The sequence below is a fragment of the Micromys minutus genome (genome assembly GCF_963924665.1).
Source record: "Micromys minutus genome assembly, chromosome: 10".
Lineage (NCBI taxonomy): Eukaryota > Metazoa > Chordata > Mammalia > Rodentia > Muridae > Micromys > Micromys minutus.
The window spans coordinates 63858600-63880705 of NC_137979.1; positions in this window are offsets into that span (position 1 = coordinate 63858600).

Genomic DNA, 22106 nt, shown 5'->3' on the forward strand with positions numbered 1-22106 from the left:
TTCCTAGAGTCTGAGGTCCTGACAGGCCGAGCTGGGACTCAGGGGAGACAGGCCACCATGGAGGGCAGTGAGAAGTCACACCCCTAAGCAACATTTTAGCCATTGCCACTGCTGAGAGGTGCAAGAGAGCCACAGGAAATCCCCAAATGTGTGGTTTGCTTTTCTTTCTTTCTTGGTTTCTTTGTTTCTTTGTTTCTTTCTTTCTTTCTTTCCTTTCTTAAAGGCATGGCCTCAAGTGTCTCAGGCTGGCCTGGAACTCATTACGCAGCCAACAATGACTGAACTTTTGATGCCTCCATCTTACCTGTGCTGAGATCAGTGAGGCCATCTTAAATGTTACTGTAAATGTTTTCCTAGGACACTATGCCTTGTGGAGTGACCATGAGGCAGACGGGGTAACAGAAAGTCCCCAGGAGCAGGTAGGACCATGGAGCCTCCCCCAAACAGGAAATAGCAGAAATCAGGCAGCAGTCCCACCCAGCAAAGCGCCTTCCCTGCTCCTGACCACACGAACGTGGGCATGGCTGACGTCAGTGAGGGCCGAGCAAGCTGGGGATGTGCACAGGCTGGTGCACACATGCTGGGCGGTGGTGTCAGGATCTGCCACATTCTGAGACCTGCTCCTCACTGCCCCGTGCACAGGGAGCCAAGCACCTAGAGTCTCACCAAGCGACTCTTTTGAACAGCTTGTCAGTGAAAGAGTAGGGGATGACGGTGGTAGGCGTCCAAGGTGGTTCCTGCCGAGCAGCAGGCCTAAGACGCGTCTGCGTGGCCAGACCACAAAGTGTCACGTCCAACCCAAGAAACGAGTTATCGGCAGGCATCGCGTGACTGGCCTTGAAAAGAACATAACCACGTTCTCTGTCATTCATGTAATGAAAAAGCTCTCAGTCTCTGTCTCTCTGTCTCTCTCTGTCTGTCTCTGTCTCTCTGTCTCTCTGTCTGTCTCTCTGTTTTTCTCTGTCTCTGTCTCTCAGTCTGTTTTCCTCTGTCTCTGTCTCTCTGTCTCTGTCTGTCTCTGTCTCTCTGTCTCTCTCTGTCTGTCTCTGTCTCTCTGTCTCTCTCTGTCTGTCTCTGTCTCTCTGTCTCTCTCTGTCTGTCTCTGTCTCTCTGTCTCTCTGTCTGTCTCTCTGTTTTTCTCTGTCTCTGTCTCTCAGTCTGTTTTCCTCTGTCTCTGTCTCTCTGTCTCTCTCTCCCTGTATTAACACACTTATGTGAGCATATCTATGGGTGTTCACCTGATTCTCTCACTGAACCTGGGGCTTCCTGATTCCTCAAGATTAACCGGTCAGAGATCCCCAGGGACTCTCCTGTCTCCTCTCCCAGTGCTGGGATTATAGGCATGTCCGCCGACACTGTTCCTGACTTTGGTTTCAGTTTTATTACTTTTTAAAAATGGGTTGTGATGGTTCTAACTCATGAGGATGTGTGCACAGCAAACACATTAGCCGCGGAGCCATTTCTCTAGCCCTGAGAACGTTTCCTTTACTTCTTTTCTTTCACCCCCCCCCTTCTTTCCTAGGGAACAGAAGTGAACAGACACACGATGGATATCCAGAGCTGCCCCTGGCTGTAGGAAGCATGTGCTCAGGGGGTCTGGGGGTTGTCTGACATTGTCCTTTATGACTCTACAAACTGGGTGTGGCAGCTCATGCCTGTAACTTTGGCATTTGGGACACGGTGAGTGGAGTCAGAGGTGAAGGCCAGTCTGGGCTCTGTAGGAAACCCTTTTGTAGCATCTTCCTTGCCCTGCAGGGAAAAGAGTCGGGGCTGTCGGCTGACTTGCTGACCAGTGTGGCCAGGTCCCAGGCAGAAGAGAATGCATACTTCTGATGTTTTCTCTTAATTAACAAAATTTCCCCATTTTTTTTGATGACCCTATCTAGACTAGAAACATTTGTGGGAGGGTATCAGGCTTGCATGAAATCCTGCACACTTAGAATCTCAGTAGAGGCTGCGTGGCAGTACACGCCTTTAATCCCAGCAATTGGGAGGCAGAGGCAGGCAGATCTCTGTGAGTTTGAGGCCAACCTGGTCTACATATCAAGTTCTAGGCTAGCCCGAGGCTACACAGAGAGATGATGTCATATAAAAATGAAAGGATCTTCGTGGGTCTGCTAGGTGATCTGCTGATTAAGCACCTGGGGGGGTAGCATTGAGAATTGGGGAGGAGCCAGATAACATCTACCTAAGAAACCTCAACCTGTTCCAAATGATGGTCTCTAGACCAAGAGACGGTTCTGCATCCAGGAGCCCAAACCTCCCAGCCATCTTCCATGTAGGACACCCAGACTTCAGTCCTCTGGTCTGCCCACTACTCCACTTCACCCAGGACACTAAGAAGTGCTGGGGTGGAGCCATGGTTGGTTTTCCTTGTCAAGCAGATGTCTTCGAGTTCATGAGAAACCCCAGCACCCATGGGAAGCGATTCTTTCTTCACCCGGTGAGAAGGGGGCACACGGGTGAGGACATACGTATCCCGCCATCCTGTGCAGAGTGACCTGTCACAGGAGGCTCCCCGGAGGGCCCTGGATTTCCCACCCTTCCTGCAGAACTCACACAATCAACCCTAGAACAACAGGCAACTGCTGGAAACTCTCTCGGTAGTGTCCCCTCAGCCCCAAACCTGCTGGGTCTTTTATGGTTAGGTTCAGCATGGGCCACGGCCTGACATGCGTGTGGCCAGCTCTTGCTCTAATCTCACGCAGCTACATTTCCAGTCTCCCGAACTCACAAAAAAACCTCGTGATCAAATTCCAGGTCATTACTCAGGGAAAGGGACCCCTTTGTGGTCGACAGCGGCAGTTTCAAACCAATTAAAACCAGCCCCGCGTTTCTGCGGGCCGCCGCTGCGCCGCCACCCTGGAGGTCTCCCAGGGCCCATGCTTGCAATGAGCAAGACACAGGAAATGTTAATGGGGATGCTTAAATGGTACGCCAAGGGGATTCTGGTAAATAAGGCCACTCTACGAGGCTGGGGGAGACGTCTCTCGAGCTTACCCTGGAGGGAACTTCAATAAACAGGAGATTGGATTGGAAACAATTCACACCACAAGGGGTGGGTCTACAGGCAGAGCGGGGAGGGGTCTTCGGAGGAGAAAAGCTATTTCATTTCCTATTAGTTCCTCTTTGCAAGTGTCTTTGTCCCCTGCTGTTGGCTCCTGAACCTGCCAGGGCCTGACAGCACCCACTGAGCAGGCAGGGGGACCAGGGTGTAATTTGCAGAGTAAAAATGGGAGGAAGTGGGAAGGGACAGGATAGATGAGGGGAGGGGGCTCAAGGAACAGTGGTGGCAGAAAGGCTGGGAAAGAACCTTAGTGGATCCTGGGGGCAGAGCAGGCGAAGAATTTTCTGAGGATGTCTGGAAGCGGTGAGCAGACACTCTGTGGGGTACTGTTTAGGGAAGATCAAATGTTTGCTTGCTTCAAATGCTTTATGGTGTTTATGTGGTTGGGTAGCATACACATGCCACGGTCAAGTATGGAAGTCAGAGTACTTGCAGGACTCAATTCTCCCCTTCTAACAGGCAGTTCCCAGGAACTGAACTCAGGACATTAGGCATGCCGGCAGATGCCTTTACCTTTCTGGCCCACTTATTTGTTTGTTCGTTTGTAGATGTGGCTTGTCATTGTGGCCTAAGAGTCCTGCTTCAGCCTCCTATGGGTTGGTGTCACAGGTGTGTCACCACACCCAGCTTAGGGAAAGAACAAATGTCACCCAGGACTCAAACTTGGTGTAAGAACTCCAAGTTTGCCAGGAACATCTCAGGACCAAGTTCGCACGTAGCACCAAGTACAGATTCTCCAGAGAGACAACATTCCTTCAAGGTTCAAACCATCTTAAAACAATTTCCCAGTCCCCACTGATTGAACCCCAAAACAGCAAAGGCTTTGCTGGAACATTTCACTTAAAGCCAGACACAAGGCTATTCTACACATAGCACAATGTCACTGAAGCCCCCTCATGCCATCTTCACAGCCACCAGGCCACCACTCAGACAAGAAGGCTGCAAACTGCCACTTGTTCAAGGCCACACAGTCGGCATGAGGCCTGGCTTAAACTGCAGACCCAGTTTATTCGTATTCCAAAGTCTGTACACTTCCCCAACCAGAACCACTGAATCGAAATTTGACGCATTTCGCAATCAGTGCTCTGCTTGGTGCATTTGGCTCAGCCCTTTGAGCCTCGGAGTAAAGATGCTGCCCTATCAGGTGGAGGCTCCCTCATTAGGCTTTCTGGGGTGGCTTTGCCAGAATGAGGCCACCATGGCCCGGAGAGGCACTCTGAGCACCCCTAAACTTCAGCTCCCCTTGAGTAGCCGCTCTCGGGGAACCAGAGGATGCAGAAGGTGCTTGTTGTAGTTAGAACAATACTCTCCCACATAGACAAGCAAGTCTCCTTACCCCTGGGGCCACCTTCCCGGCAGCAAGGAGCTTACAATGTCCCACGGCCGACACGGCTCTGTCAGCAGGCAAGTCCACAAGCATGTCACACGTCAGCTCTCTCCCCTTCCACCATTAGCTCTGGGAAGATTCTTCCTGGTGTACAAGTTAAGCTTAGCTCTCCTAGAAATGTCTTTTTTTCTTTTTAAAACCCCACCCCTCTTTCTGAAACAGTCGTCACAGGGATTGGGACAAAGTCTTCAGCAGGTCGTTAGCCAGCCCATTTCTAGAGCTGCCTGCCTGCTGCTGGTAAGTTTATGAGTTTTCTCTCTTGCTCAGTTCTGCGCCTCTGCCCTGTCAGCTGGAGCCCTTTTGGCGACTAAGCCCAATTCCCTGTCCCCGAGTGGAATAAACGCATTCCAAGCGCGACAATCCTGAGGCCCCAGGTGCTATTTGCTTAACCAGCGGCCAAGAAGGAGCTTGGGACATGGCTGTGAGAATCGGGCCAGCATGGGTCATCAAAACTCCAACACAGAGGAGACTGCTAATCAACTGTTAAAATCCAGGACACAGAACTGCTGAGGGCGTGAGCCAGGGAGCCCCACTAAACAAAATCAGCAAGTGCTCCATTCTGGGTTTGTAATCGGGGCCTCCGCACTTGGCCTCCGCTCTCCGTGAGAGAGACATGGCGTGCACCCCAATGTGGGATGTTTTTGTTGTTTGCCTAATGAGGTTTTATTGGGAGGTTTCATATGAGGAGTTGTGCTTTGGAACCTGTCCCTGTAAGAAGGGAAGGGTGGAGGTGGGAAGCAAGGGAGGGAAGCCACCCACTGGATTTTGGCTCTTCCAGGGAGAATGCAGATTTAATTACAGGCAGGTTGTTGATTTCCAGGTGACCTACTTCCCACATGGCTTCCCCTGATTTTCTTTTCTAACACAAGTTTTGACATATATGAGCCAGAAAGGAAGAAAAGTCACACAATGTCACCAAGACAGAAAGGGGCTTGGGCTCTGTGGTCTTGGTAGGGTGGAGGAGGAGCAGAAGGCTGAGATGCTGGGTGTGTAAAGAGGCAGGGAGTGCAGGAGAGGAAAAACATGGGAAGCCAGAGGCTGAGATGAGACCCTAATCAGGGAGGTCCTCTTGGTTGGCCTAGGTGGGTATGGCCTAGGACACACACATACATACACATACATGGATATACATACATAGACATTCTGATTGTTTGTATATGCTTGGCCCAAGGAGTGGCACTTTTAGGAGGTGTGTCCCTGTGGAGTAGGTGTGTCCCTGTGGGTGTGGGCTATAAGACGCCCATCTTAGCTGCCTGGAAGCCAGTATTCTGCTAGCAGCCTTCAGATGATGTAGGACTCTCAGCTCCTCCTGCACCATGTCTGCCTGGATGCTGCCATGTTCCTGCCTTGATAATAGCTGAACCCCTGAACCTGTAAGCCAGCCCCAATTAAATGTTGTCCTTATAAGAGTTGCCTTGGTTATGGTGTCTGTTCACAGCAGTAAAACCCTAACCAAGACAGACATACACGTATATACATACCCTCCAATATACTCATGCATGGACACACATACATATACATTTACATTCATGCATTACATGACACACATGCAAACACAAATGCATGTGTACATACCTACACTTACACATAGGCATATGCATGCACACATGTCTACACACATATTCACATGTCTACACACATACCTCTTGGATCTCCTGCTTCTGCTTAGCCTGAAGACCCATCATCAAACCTAGACAAAGGCCCCCAGGTAGGCTGGGATGGCTGGTGATGTACTGTGTCCAACTAGACCATCTGAGGAGCTTATAGTTCCTGAGAGGCAATGGGCTTTTAGAACGTTGTGGTGGACTAGCTCCTGATAGCTGGTTATGGGATGGAGTTTTAGTTTTGAAGGAACTATAGGACTTGTGGTCAGAGGCTAGGTTTATAGGACCTTGGCTCTCTGCTTTCAGGACAGAGGGAAAGTATCTGTACTTTCTCCTGCTCTCTGGCTTCCATTAGGAGAGCCTGCTATGTTAGCACTGCCCAGCAAATCCCCAGGCTCTCCTTCCCTTGGCAGACCTTCTCCATGTTTGAACAATCCCATTGCCAGGAAAAGTCCTTCCTTGGATCTCTTCGAAGTCCTCCTTGATCTATATAGTTCCCTTACCACATCCTGCCCATAGGCTGAGGATCAGCTGCTTGCCAACCTCTACAGGATTGCCAGGAAAGCCTGGTCTACTGTAGCATGCCCTGTGGCTGTGACATTTGCTGCCTGTCATCTGTCCATGTGCACCTGCCCCCCAAAGCCTCAGAGCAGAAGTCTACCGCACACAGCAAAGCTGGACTCAGGGAGACGACCAAGGACTCAATACCGCAGCCTAAGTCTCACTGTCACTGGGAGATGGATAATCATGTTTTCCACCTTCCCAGGAGCCACCAACTCCACACAAGAGACTCAAGCCCATTCTGCTAGGAGCCACATAGGTTGCTGTGGCAACTGTGCCACAATTGTGGGAAGATCATCCATAGGTGTTCAAGGGTCCCAGGTGACCCTGGGCCAGCACCTACCACCAAACATTGCCCAAGAACTTGATGCATAGCCTCTGAGAAACAGCCAGCTTCAAGCTCTACTGTGCTCCAAGACATGACGGAGCCTAGAGGCATGGATGCACTGGAACTGTGAGCCCAAACATTTATTTTATCAGTTGTCTTGGTCACGGTGCTTTATCACAGCTACAGAAAAGTAACTAAGACACAAGGTGAGGTGGGCTAAGGGCAGCGACGTAAGAGCTGAGGGTCTGACTGGAGAATCTTGCGTCCCCTGTGTATGGCTCAACTCTAGGAGGGGCTGAATCACTGTGGAGCTTCTGTGGCTTTGGGATGCAGCCTGTGTTAAGTGGGGGTGAAGGACATTCACCCATTCTTTTGCTCTGGCTGAGAGCTAGCTAAAGCTGCATGGCCACCCGTGCCAACATGCAACATTTGGGGCACAGCAAGTGAGTACAAGAACTCAGCTGGATCGCATGCATGTGTACGTGTGTGTACTGCTCTGAGATGTCCCAGGAAGATTCTGGTGTGAATTCTGTTTTCAAGGCTTAGTGAAAGGTATTAACGATCCAGTACACGGTGGGTACTGGGTCCCCTTGTGGCAGTGCTCTTTCTACGAGAGAGGGTATGGGGTTGGCCTCTGGCATTTTCTAGGCAGCCCCTCTGATAGACACACAGATGGCTAGGGTTGACAAGTTCTCTTGCAGTTGGATCTAAAGGTGTCTGGTCTGTGACTTCCCCAAGCTAGGCTGATTTGAAAACGCCCTGCCCTGGAGTTCTGTTGTATGGGAAGAGGGAATAGGAGGAGCAGGAGCTGGAGGAGAGAGAGCTGCAGCCTCCCCCTGCAATGCAGCTAGAAGACACTGCCTGGCAGGGCAACTGGCACCTGTAGGAAGCAGATGCTCATTCATCACCCTCAGCCTTCACTCCCTCTGCCTCGGGTCGGGAGGCAGGGGGGCTGGAGAGCCATGAAAGCCTGTCCTGAGTCCAGGGCTTTGCCACCATCTGATGACTGTCCTCCACCAATGGCTAGTTATAGATCCGTCTCATCAAAGAACCGCAGCCTTTGGGGATCCTGAGGCTGGAGACCAGCTCTGGACAGATCCCTCTGTTCCCGTTCCAGGGGCTGGCTCTGATTAGGAGACAGGGGGATGAACAAGAAATAGCTATGTGTGAGCTGTCCTCTCTCTGTGTCCAACTTCCCCTGGGAGGCTGACAAGACAGGGAGCGGGTGGTCCAGGCAACCACGAGTGCAGAGTCAACAGTGGATGTGGGCAGCCATCCCTTCCAAAGAAATGGCTTCAAATGTGGAGGGAGTTAGCCTATGACCAGCCAAATGACCCCTTGACCTCTGTCTTTCTTGGTATGGCAGAGAAAGTTGCTTGGGGTAGGGTGGGGGCTTCCTGAAAAAGTCCCCCGAGAGACACCTCTCCTGTGACATAGCCTTGTTCTCCCACAAAATGAATAAATAAAAAGCACTCTATCATGTAAGTACATGGGGGTAGCTCCTCCTTCTCCTCAGGACTGCGCCCTCTTCCGCTGCCTGTTGGCTTTGAGCACCAACCGCTTGGATATTTATCGTTTGTCCCCTCTTAAATCATTCCGGACGGCTGATGGGCTCACACTCCATTACAGGGAGAGGCTGCGTGGAGTCGCAGTTCCGTTTAGCTTGCAGAAAAAGATCCTCAGAGGGAAAACCCGCCCGGGAGCTGTCCAGTGCTGAACTCCACATGATGGACGATTACGGACCATCTGCACTTTCAGAGGGGGATAGATTTATGAGCAGGAGAGACAGCTAGGAGAGTGTCCGTTACCATAACTCACTGCCCTCTTCAGAGATATTCTAATCAGGCACCTTCCCTACGACCCAGAAGCCCATGTTGGGAAGTCTCAAGAAGGGAAATCAATTATGTATTTCTAGGCTGTTGTTTCTTTTTTCTTTCTTTCTTTTTTTTTTTTTTTTTCTCTCTCCAGAATGCCTGCTGCCTCTCTGGTGCTGAGAGTGATGCTGGGGTGGGAGCGTTGGGTGGAGGGACCCTTGGCCTGACAAAGCAGATTCCCATCAGCCTGCCCTGCTGTCTCTGCTTGCACTGTGACTCTTGATTTCTTGCAACTGGTGTTGAGACAAATAAGGGGTGCCAGGATGCTGCAGGATCTCAGTAAGATTTACTGACAGCCTGGGGTGAGCCAAAGGATGCAGTGACATCTGGGGCTTCCTGGATGCCCTTCGCTTAGATTTTTATGTAAGCAGGGGTGGGGAGGGAGCAAATCCCAGGCTAGGAGCTGAGCTGATGCTCTGCATGCTGTTGGATACAGGTGAGCCCATAGAGATACAGGTGAGCCCAAGGAGATACAGGTGAGCCCATAGAGATACAGGTGAGCCCAAGGAGATACAGGTGAGCCCATGGAGATACAGGTGAGACCATGGATACAGGTGAGCCCATGGAGATACAGGTGAGCCCATGGAGATACAGGTGAGCCCATGGAGATACAGGTGAGCCCATGGAGATACAGGTGAGACCATGGATACAGGTGAGACCATGGAGATACAGGTGAGCCCATGGAGATACAGGTGAGACCATGGAGATACAGGTGAGACCATGGATACAGGTGAGCCCATGGAGATACAGGTGAGCCCATGGAGATACAGGTGAGCCCATAGAGATACAGGTGAGCCCATGGAGATACAGGTGAGCCCAAGGAGATACAGGTGAGCCCATAGAGATACAGGTGAGCTCATGGAGATACAGGTGAGCCCATGGATACAGGTGAGCCCATGGATACAGGTGAGCCCATGGAGATACAGGTGAGCCCATGGAGATACAGGTGAGCCCATGGAGATACAGGTGAGACCATGGAGATACAGGTGAGCCCAAGGAGATACAGGTGAGCCCAAGGAGATACAGGTGAGCCCATGGAGATACAGGTGAGCCCATGGAGATACAGGTGAGACCATGGAGATACAGTTGAGTCCATGAAGCTGCAAATAAGCTCATGAATCTACTGGTGAGCCCATAGAGTTGCAAGTGAGCCCACAAAGTTGCACGCCAGGTCTCTGTCCACCACTCGACCTGACTGTTACCTATCAGTCTAGGTAGCCATACAGGGACAACAGCACCTGCTCTCCACAGAAGCACCCACTCCCCCATCAGCATTCTAGAAGCCCCCTCTCAACACCCCATGACATAACTTCTTTGTGTGTGCGTATGCATGTATGTGTCTGTATGTACATGTCATGTGGGCAGGTATACATTTGCTGACATGTAGAAGCCAGAGGAAAACAAACATCAGTGTCTTTTTCACGTTAATGCTCTTCATATGTCTGTGTATAATATATATTATGTAATATATATACATATATACACACATATATATGTATAAATGCCCATGTAAGTCTAGAACTCACTGATTGGCTAGGCTAACTGTCCAATGAGCTCTGGTTCTCCATCCTTTGCAGTCTCTCTTCACAGCTCTGAGGTTATTCACTCTCATGTGCTCTCCTCCCTGGAGATCAGCTCGGGCTTTTCCTGTGCTCTAAGACTCCTTCCTCCCAGCCTCCCCTCCCATTGGTGTGAACAGACACCCTGCCCAGCCAGAGCAGACAGGTTTGTAATTTAAGTCAAAGAAAGCAGAGAACATTCTCTGAAGGGCTTCTTGGCTCCACACTCCTTCATGAAAAGGAATTCACCGAGCTCCTTGTAGGCCTTTGGATTACTCTAGCTCAAGGTCTGAGACTCCAGTTGAAAATCTTGATATAAGGAAATGTGCCCCCATCTGGTCTCCAGCAAAGACCCTGAAGTTCCCCCAGGTATCAGGGGCATGGTGGGGACATGGAGCAGGGACCACTGTTGAGAGTTTTAGAGCCCTTGCTCATCTGAATGGGGCAAGGCTGCCACTAGAAACAGTAGAACCTTCCTTTTGGTTTGGTTCTTTCATTCATTCATTCATTTCTGCACGCAATCGTTTGTTACCTGCCTCCTCCCCAACCACCACAGTCATTTATCATATGTCTGCTCCTTCACACACACACACACACACACATACACACACACACACACACAGCACAGCACATTAAGGATGGGTCTCATTTGGATAGTGGGGAAGGCTGCCCCCAAGAGGACCAGCGCAGTGGAGTGCAGGAGAGGGACAGAGGACAGGTGTCAAGGAGGAGGTGGGAATACTCAGCCCTGTGAGGCTGAAGCACGGCATGCTCTTTAGTGTTGGGGATCAGAGAGAGAAAGCTCTGCAGGGTGCACACAGAACATCTCTCTGACCATCTCTTCAGCCTCTCACTGCAGAACACGATATCCTCTGCTAGCTCCCAGCCACAGGGGCATCCACCTGCTGACCACACACGTCCATCAGTAGATGGAGAGTCCCTCCCCTTCCTCTCTCTCCCTGTCTCTCTATGTCTCTCTATGTCTCTGTCTGTCTGTTTCTGTCTCTCTCTTTCTCTGTCTCTCTGCCTCTGTTTCTCTCTTTCCCTTGTCTCTCGGTTTCTATCTCTGTCTGTCTGTCTGTCTCTCTCTTCCTCTGTTTCTCTGTTTGTCTCTCTGTCTTTCTGCCTCTCTCTCTTTCTGTCTGTCTCTGTCTCTATTTCTCATTTTGTCTGTTTCTCTCTTTCCCCGTCTGTCTCTGCCTCTCTCTCTCCCTCCACCTCCATCCCTCCCTCCCCCCTTTCTTCAGCACATCTGATAGATGGTGGAACCAGCCCATGCCCCAGCCTGTCCTCCCAGCCACTGCCCACATGGATTTTTGAACACTTTATGTCTGAAGAGCAGAACTTACAGTCATGTTTCCCGTTAGCTCATTGACATCGAACTGGCTGCTCGTGGCTGCATTTGGACAGCGCACTCTGGATATCAGGGGTCCTGAAACCTCGGTGTGTGTGTGTTGCACTCCGAGTGCCAGAGAGTGCCCTGAGACTCGTGGCTGCAGCTTGATGAATAGGCAGTTCTTGCACTTTGAGAAATTAAAACCTTCATGGCTGCCTAGGGATTGAGACTGGGCAGCCGAGGGTTTTAGCTCAGGCCCTGGCAGCTGCCTCCCACTGGGAAGGACAAGTGGGCAGAAAACTGCATCCACAGACTACCCGAGCAGGTAAGGACTGAGTGGGGGTTGACAAGGTGAGAAGGGACAGGAAGGAAAGGTGCTGGCCGGCAGGGAGGAGGGGGCAGGACACCCATCTGTCATTCCAGCCTCCCAGACTGTTCCTCATGGACAGGGTCTCTCGAGAGAATTGTACCCATCAGCTCTGACCTTCCCAGGAGTTTCTCAGGCTCAGGCACAGGAGAATTTCAGATCTCTATTACTTCCAGGCCAACCCTGCTCTCTGCAGGCAAATTCCCCTCCTACCTTCTTAGCATTATTACCTTCATTAGCATGTGATCTAAAATAGAGCCCATTATGGCCTTCCCAGGGTTCCCCAGCACTGCCCTCTACCACAGCCAAACTCAGACCACAGGGGTGAGTGTGTGTGTGTGTGTGTGTGTGCGCGCTCGTGTGCGAGTGTGTGTGTGAAGGGGGAGGAAGGTGACAAGTGTCTCACACCTGGGGCCACTTCTCCTGTGATGACAATTTCTGCTGACAATGTTTGATGCTCACGCCATCAACCCAAATCCTCTCCAAACTTCCTCCATCAAAGCATTGGTAGATAACACAATAATCATTCCAGCCTCACATCCCTCCTGCTTCTCTGGAGAAGCTATGCAGATCGTTGCATATGTTGCATACTGACTAGCACATGAACCCCAGAGCTCTTGTATGTGAGAAAGCTCATGAGTAAATGTGACTGTATGCACACACATGTGGCTATGTATGCAAGTGTGAGTGTGTGCTCGTGTGCACATGTTAAGACAGGAACGGCTCTTCTCTTTCTTGCAAGACTCTAATTCACAATAAAGGCTCGAAGCTGGCCTCATTGAGGTAAAAGTCGAATAACTTTAGGCAAGGGCTTTTTCCCCTGGGATTTCCCCAGGAGCATCCAGAAGTCACTGGCTCTGCCTGGTTTCCCCCGTTTAGATCCTAGCTGTCTGTCAATAATGTCACCTGTCAGGGTTTCCTTTCCACACAGAACAATCCTTCATGGCTCCGTAGGTTCTTGTGTAGCCTGGAAACAAGCCGGTTTCGTGAACTCCCCATTCATCATGAGCAGGGTTGGCAAGAATAGTGTTCCACTCCAACCTGCCCTTCTCTCTCACGGATTGGAAAACCGCCCATTAGCAGAGTGGCCATGCTGACTGTAAGGTCATGAGGTCATGCAGTAGGTTGTGCCCTTGGGGTTTCCTTAGGCCTGCAGCCCTGCAGCCCTGGCCTCTGAAGTCAGCATGCATTTTGTTCCAAGCTCAATGCCTGACAAAATGGGTACACCGTTCACTCTTGCTGTCCTGAGGGTTTCTTCACTGTTGGGCTTTAACCTTGACCTTTGTTCTCCTGTGATTGGGTTATTATCTGACCTGCACACCCATGTCAGCAAACACCAGCTCTACCTCTGCCTGGGGTTTTAAGTTACCTCTGAACATGACTATTTGAGTGGGATCCCTGCCTGACACTCCTGGTGGCCCAGTTCACCCCCAAAGAGAAGCAAGAGCTGTTTCTTGTGTCTGTTTGCTAGAGTGCCAAGCTCTGGGCTCCTTGTCTGTGAGGATGCCCATTGCTGTGTCTGCCTCCCCACAAACATTTAGACAGGATGTTGAGTTATTTCTAGCCACTTCTATTGCCTTTCTCATCCTTACCATCTCCCTTACAGACACTGGTTCTCTTGGGGTCCGATCGATCTTCTCTTGTCTCGTTGTTCCTTGATTGGACCACTCCGTCTACCCTACCCAACATCAAGCCATTTCCTGTTTCCACAGCCTCTGGTAGATGTTACACTCAAGGTGTTCTTGAGTCCCTCTGGCCATGAACCCAGAGACCTCTAGGCTGCTGGGATGCCTGGAGCTCCCCATGCCAATCCCTGTTCAAAGTCACGGGGTCCATATCAGCACAGCAGTCTCAGGCCTCAAAGAGAACAGAGGTTCCCAGAAGACATGCACCATGTCAACAATCCTGTCCTTTGGGGGCTGGAGAAATGACACAGCGGTTAAGAGCGCTGTCTGCTCTTCCAGAGGTCCTGAGTTCAATTCCCAGCAACCACATGGTGGCTCACAACCATCTGTAATGGGATCCAATGCCCTCTTCTGGTGTGTCTGAAGACAGCTACCATGTACTTATATAGAATAAATAAATACATTTTTTAAAAAAAATCCTGTCCTTTATCATGTCCTTCCATAGGCTGGGCCATAATTAATATGGGTAGCTACTCTCTAGGGTAAGTTTTCTCTGTGTCCTGACCATCATGGTGAACCTTCAATAGCCTGTCTGTCATGACCTTCATTGAATCTTCAGTGGCGTGGCAGCCACATGTACAACTTGTCAGTGTGCAGGAAGCCACAGACCCCATACCAGCTAAGGTCCCTGGCAGATACTTCAGGGGAAAGTGTAGGTCCCTGCTCACTTGGGCCAGTTTTCCAATGCTCATGAAACAAACCATCAGGGTGCACTGCAGGCTCAGCCGAGACCCAACTGCAAACCATAATCCTTCTTCCCAACCCCGTCCTGCTCTGTGCTCCAGTTCCAACTCAGGTCTAGGTAGGCTGGGAGACGATTCGATGCCTCGTCACCTAGCCAGGTACCATCCATAGAGCCTCCAGCACCCTCCCAGTGGCCACCCCACACCCTCATCCGCTGCCCTCCAGGTCAGAGATTGCAGTCTGTAGGGTGGAGTGTGTATGTGTGGGGGGCAAGGAGCCACGGGTTGCTCTCTTCTTTTCGTTATGCTGCTGAGCGAGGCAGGGAGCGAGCTGAGCACAGCTGGCAAGGAGGTGCTTTGTGATAAATCAATACACTGCCCAGGGCGGGAGACTGAAGGGATAGATAGGGAGCCCCGGGGTGCTGGCAAGATGGCAGCTATGAAACCCACCCGAGCTCCTGAGTCAATAAGGCAGAATGGGGAGAGAGATGGAGGGGAGGGGTTAGGGAGGCACACATGGTGGGGGTGGGAGAAGGGAGGGGGAAGAGAAGGAGGAGGAGGAGGAGGAGGAGGAGGAGGAGGAGGAGAGAGAGAGAGAGAGAGAGAGAGAGAGAGAGAGAGAGAGAGAGAGCAAGTCAGGTTGTGGGCTGTGAACTTTCTCTATAGGAGGCATGGCCCTCAAAAACCGCATTACACACCGAAGATTACCCCCATGGCCTCAGTATGAGCTGAACCCGTCAAAGAGTTTGGGATATGTTTTCTCCTTCAGCATTTTCATCAAAGAACGGGAGGCTGCTCACACTGCCTCTGTTGCTGCAGCCCCCCGGGTATCACGCATGGCCAGCACTTCACTTTCTTTTGTTCCAGAGACACAGAACTGTTTAATTCTCATCCTTAAATCAATACCTGGTGTCATGTCATCTGAAGCCATTATCTTCACTCCAGAAAAAGGAGAGAGAGAGAGAGAGAGAGAGAGAGAGAGAGAGAGAGAGAGAGAGAGTATAAGAGAGATGCAGCAGAAATCCTCACTTAGGAGGCTGTGTGCAAAACCCTTGTTCTGTTCAGAGCCATTTGACCCTGGCATTGTGCCGTTGGCATAGCAGGTTCCTGCATCAACAGAAGGACTTTGGGGTGAACTACACGAAGAGGGGGAAGGACCCCAGGAAACGATATGCCATGACCCAGATGGTTGATCTGACAGTAAGAGAAAGCAGTCCCCCAAAATCATACAGCCCAGCTCATGGATGAGCAGCTGCAAGGACTCCAGCCTACACATGCACGCGCACACACACACGCACACACATGTGCACACAGCCTTTCTGGCCTGCAACCCTAGCATCCCCCCCCCCCACACACACAAACTCGATTGCTGCTCAGTTACCCTCATTCTCTGCCCCACTCTCCTAATTCCATGTCCCCTCTCTCCTCCAGACACCAAAGCATCCTTTCCTGGGAAACAGACTCCATCTCTCCCTGGAGGTTCCCCCCCTGATCGCTTGTGGCTCCCGATGGACCGTCCATCCTGCCACTCTTTTCCATTGCTCTCTGCCTGCAGAGATGGCCTTCCCCACTGTTTTTTCCTGTTTCCTCCAAGGCTCCTCTTCTGGGATCCTCACACACACACACACACACACACACACACACACACACACACACCCCAACCACACTTCCTAAATCACAGTCTAGCTCAGTCCTCTCTGCCCAGCTGGGGTTTCCATGCTCGGCTGCCCAGCAGGTGCACATGGAGAATGGCCGGGCGGCCTCCACACTGTCTCCATGCTGCTCCTGCTTTACCGTGTCCATCCATCACGGCGCCGCCAGATCACTTCGGTGGGTTTTTGAGGCCCTCATTGCCCTCTCCGCCTCTTCCGGGCACCTGTGCTGTATCTGTTGTGCCTGGAGCCCATTGCTCAGCTCTGTGCCTCCTGTGTGAGAATCTTCCATTTCCTCGGGTCCTACACATAAGCTCCTAACTTTGCGAGACCCTAAGAAGCTCCCCTTGAAGGTACAGCTGGCATGGACGTTGCATTTTGTAGCTATTTCTGGAGGCTCTGTGACAGACCAGAAGCCATCTGTGGAGCCCAGGTCTGCAGGACCTTCTGCTCCCCAGAGGAGCACCCCAGCTGCTCTGAGACCCCCCCATCTCTTCTGAACCCCGGCTTCCACGTTCTAGAAAGTGGGAGCAGTAAAGGCTGCCTCTCACGGACATCTGTGATGATGGGTACGTTTGGTTGTAAAACCACATGGAACCATGTTCTGGCGTGGCACACAGTAAACACGTCTCCTTCCCTACGAGTCCACTTCAAATAGGTGCACACAGTGGGCTCTTTTGCCCAACACCTGGACTTGAGCAGTTTGTCCTGTCAATAGAGAATGTGCTGCATGGTGGCCCTGGCTTGTCTTTACCATGTTATCCCCTCATCCATACCACAGAGGGGTAGGTTCTTGTCCTATCCCTCTGTGGGCCTCTGGAATTATGGAGTGGGTAGGCTCCCAGAGCACAGGAAAGGTGGCCCCAGATCCAAAGCTTTGAAGCTCAGAGATTGCACATACTGGGTGCCTAGGATGGAGCCAGGGACACTGCATGTGACTTACTTCACGGTGAGTTGGGGATTGGATAAAGGCCATCCTGTGTGTTGGTGGAAGCATGTGTCTTCAGCATGTTCACAAGTGTCTGTATTTCAGGACCACGGGCATGCACCTGCCTACTTTGGTGTGTGTGTTTTTTTAGATATGCACACACATGTCCACATGTTTTGTATGTATATATGTGTAACCATGTATTTTGGAGTATGCATGCGAGTGCCCATGTGTTTTAAAGTGCATGCATATGTTTACATGTTTCGGAGCATTTGTGTATATATCCATGTATGGGGAGGGTGCATATACATGCTCACATATTTAGATGTATGTGCATGTATCCACATGTTTTCAGCTGTGTCCATATGGCTGTGTGTGTGTGTTTCCATGTGTGCTTTTCCATAGTCCTTTTTACCATGTGAGTGCCTGTGTCTACGTGTTTTCATGTGTTTGTGAGTGTGCCTTCACCCATGTGTTTTCAGGTATGTCTGCGTGTTTTCAGGTGTTCCTGTGCTACTATACCCACTTCGCCGTGAGAGGGCAGGGCTTCCAGTGCACAGAGTTGAGCACACAGTCAGGACCTCTCCAGTCCTCCATCCTGTGTTCCAGGCCCACCAATAACTGTCCCCAGGTGCATCCTACCTCTGCAGTGACACTTTATACACTGTGCCCACCTTCCCTGTGGGCACCTTCACAGGTCCTGCCGATCTCAGACTGAGGCCCTTTGCTAGAGCAAGTTCTGATCATCACCCAGCCTGTGGCTCATTTCTGCAACTTAGATGTCTCCATCCAGTGCTGGGTTTTCTCCTCTCAGCTTCTCAACTTTATCCTGATCTTTTCTTAAAAACACAGCGACTCACTGCTTCCCACGGCTATGGCTCTCCCTGCCTGGTGTTCTGATGACATCTCATCTACCAGTCTCTCCCGGAGTCCAGATGACTCACCCACAATCTTGGCCTGTAATGACTCCATTTCTTAAACCCCCAAAATGGACCGTGGTGGGAGTTCATGTCTAGTGGGTGACATGGTTTGCAGTAGAATTTCCATGTGACTCCAGGCCCTGCTGTATCCAGTACCACCTTGGGCTCCCCCTTGCATTAGGACTGTCCCCTGCAGGGCTCCCAGAGGAGGTGGCTCCCCCACCAGAGCCTGGACAGGGGTGCCTTTGAAGGAGGAGACACATAGAGAATAACAATGGAGACCCTGCAGAGTGTAGGGGGCTTTTATTGGCGGCTGACAGCCTCCAGGAGGCAATTAAAGGGCGCAATAAAAAAGTGAAGTGCTCATATTTCAAGACTCACACCTCAGGCCTGAGAGCTGCACCCTCCTGCTTTCCCCAGACCTGCTCCGGGCTAGGACTTCTCCAGGAGGCTTATTCAGAGGAGGCTTAGCAAGCTAACAGCTGGGACTATGATAGATCCCTGGGAGCTTCCCTCATGTCCCTGGCTCCACGCTCACCCTCAGAACCCTGGCAGCAGAGCCTGCTTCAGCACTCCCAGGAGTTCACATTTTGTGCTACACACACACACACACACACACACACACACACGCGTGCGCACACACACGCACACGCGCGCGCGCGCACACACACACACACACACACACACACTTGTGAGGCTCCTACACTCTGTGAAGGTTCTGAGAGAATGTGGCGAGCCCTCCTCGGATCCAGCATCACTCAGCTTGCTGGAGTCCCTGGCTTCCATGTGGCCGCCTGAGAATTTAATCTATGGGAGACCCTTGCTCTATCTGCCCTAGTTTTGCATGACTGCCCTCACCTGGGGGGATGAAATGTATCACCCAGAGCGGAATTTGATGGACACACTTTATCTCCCACTGCCTCTGAAGCTAAGGTTGTTAAGGCCCTGACTGTTTGGATGAGCTGGGGGAGGAAAAGAGGAAGAAGAATCTTCCCCACACTGCGAAGAAGCGTTCTATGGCTGCCACTCTCCCTCTGTGAGCTGGCTTCCATCCACGCTTCCTATTGTAGCTCTTGGGATAGTCTAGCTTGTGGTTCGGTTAGAGTTGGCCGCAGAAGTGCTGGTTAAGAGGAAATAGCGATCCGGTCCCGTGAAACCCTTGAGCTTCCGGGAATGTTCGCTCTTTTTCATACTGAGGCTGGAGAATCTGTTTGCACGAAAGCTTTCACAGTTGCTGGAGCTGGGGCTGCGGTTCTAAGTGATCGTTACCTGCAGCTGGAGCACACGGGAAGCAGAGCATGCGCGAGACCTCAAGCCCCTGCGGGAGTTCGGGGAGACCCCTTAGATCACAGCCTCTGGGCTGCACCTGCAGCTGCTGACTTCTAGGTCTGAGGTTGCGATGGGGGTTTGTTTTTGGAACAAGCTTCCAGATGACCCCATGCTGTTGTGTGGAAGCCAGGGTTTGAGAAGGAAGGCTCTGGTGGAGGCTCTCTACCCTCCCCTGGGCTTTCCAGTGGAACCGCCACTTCTTGCAAGCTGGGCAGGCACTTCATCCCTGGCCCATCCCTCAGCTCTCCGTAACTCTTGTGTGAGCTTAAACAAACCATCCAGTCTCTTCTCTTCTTTAGCTCATCTCTTGTATGTCCATGAGGTTGGTCTGAACAAGCATGTGAGTCCTTTCCTGGTGCTCCTTCCTCTGGGCCCCAGAGGGCTGAAGAGAGGGAGGAGCTAACACCAGGGCTAGGCAGGAAGCAGATCCCTGTTTGCAGCCCTGGCTCCTGCTGCTACTAAACTCAGCACTCTGGAATGTTCTAGAGAGCTGGGCAGCCAGTGCCTTCCACAAGCCCTGTTTCCTGGAAACTAATCTGACACATGCTCCTTCCTGGGTAGGGTCTCACTGAGGGGCAGCCTGAGCTTCCCCAGAGCCCTCAGCATCTGTGTGAGGTCTCAGTGCCACTCTCTCCATTGGAAAATATGACCTCGGTGCACCCTCGAGTGTGGGAAAACTGACAGGTGCCGGGTGACTGAAGGCAAGCCCAGGGTCTGATGCAGACACAGCTATCTGCTGCCTCCCGATGCAGGCCTGACACTTGACAGCCCCGAGATACAAGCTCTTGCAGTTTTCTGTGACAGCCTGACTTGATTTGATGAATGGAACCCCCCAAAAGAGAAGAAGATGAAAACATCTGTAAGGAGCATCTGGGTTCCGCTGTGAATCACAACAGCCAATTCCTCAGAGTCAGCATGGCGGGGAGGGCCGGAGAGGGCCGGGGATGGTAAGATGCCCGTGGTCTCTCTGCTTCCTGCAGAGGAGTCACCCTGGGCGGTGAACCTTTGGCTCAGCCCCGCCTGCCCCTGGAGAAAGCATAGCCTCTGGGCTTCATCCACTGGTTTCCAACGGAGTTATCTGGAGAGTGTGGTCACGTGTGTGTGGGCGTGTGGCACACGCACAGAAACACTGCTATAGCTGTACTGACAGCACAGGAGTGCAACATGCGTACAGTCACGCTGCGTGTGCAACCTGGTTCCTTCTACAGGGGTGTGGATGCATATTCATAGTCACACATGTCTGGTGAAAGGCATAGTACACAGACATGTGTGTGAACAGTCATGAACTTACACACATGCAAACATTCATGAATGCACATACACATGTACAAGCATGGGCTCATGTGTGTGAACATTCTCACATGCACACACACAGCCATGGCCTCACGTGTGAGTGTGTGTGTGTGTGTGTGTGTGTGTATTCACAGAAACACTGTAGAACTCCCAGAGTTTGCAACCTGCTTTCATTTTTCATTCTCAGCCTGAGCATCACCTACTGTTCCACACATTCCCATTAACAGATCTTCCCCACCTCTGCTTGTTCTGTGTAAACTTAGTGACTGTGTGTGTGTGTGTGTGTGTGTGTGTGTCTGTGTGTGTGTGTGTGTGTGCACGCACCAGTGCATGGGGCCCAGGGTACCTTCCTCCCTCCATCATCTCTGAGTTCTGGGTTCTTTATAGGCTTTGGGAAAGGCCTGTCTGTGCTCACACAAGATGCCAACAGACCCCAGGGCATGACCCCAGACTACCCCCAGGAAATGTCTGCTGCTGGCTGCTCCCAGCTCCCAGTATCTGCCCGCTGACCCAGTGTGACCCAGGTCACACCTTTCCAACCACTTCCTTTTATTATTTTGTTTGCATTCACAGCATTTTTTTCTCTCATGCCTCTCTCTGGCAGGTAAGTTAAAAATAAAATGTACAAGGAAAATAATTTATCAGATGCGCCCCTGGCCACGGGCCATTAATTGCACTGCTTAGTTGGGACTTTAGGGGACCCTGTTCCCCATGAGAAGGAGAGTCAGTGCCTCCTCACATTGACTAAGTCTTACTAGCCTGTGGCAAATTGTGCTTCTGAGCAGGACAGGCCTGAGGAATGAATGGCAAATTTACAGATAAAGACACTAAAGTCTTGAAGCCAGACGGCTGCCTCTGTGATCTGCCTCGCTGTCTCTCCCAGCCGGTCCTCCAGGAAGCAGGGCTGCACACGGCCCCATAGAGTGGATGAAATGAGATGTGAGGCCTCATAAGACAGGAGACCTCGGGAGACCCCAGGAGACCTCGGGAGACCCCGGGAGACCCCGGGAGACCCCGGGAGACCTCGGGAGAACTGGGGAGACCTCAGGAGACTCCGGGAGACCCCGGGAGACCTCAGGAGACTCCGGAGACCCAAGGAGACCCCAGGAGACCTCGGGAGAACTGGGGAGACCTCAGGAGACTCCGGGAGACCCCAGAAGACCCCGGGAGACTTCAGGAGACCTCAGAAGACTCCGGAGACCCAAGGAGACCCCAGGAGACCTCGGGAGAACTGGGGAGACCTCAGGAGACTTCGGGAGACCCCAGGAGACCTCGGGAGACCTCGGGAGACCCCGGGAGACCCCGGGAGACCTCAGGAGACCTCGGGAGAACTGGGGAGACCTCAGGAGACTCCGGGAGACCCCGGGAGACCTCAGGAGACTCCGGAGACCCAAGGAGACCCCAGGAGACCTCGGGAGAACTGGGGAGACCTCAGGAGACTCCGGGAGACCCCAGAAGACCCCGGGAGACTTCAGGAGACCCCGGGAGACCTCGAGAGAACCCAGGATACCTCGAGAGATCTCAGGAGACCTG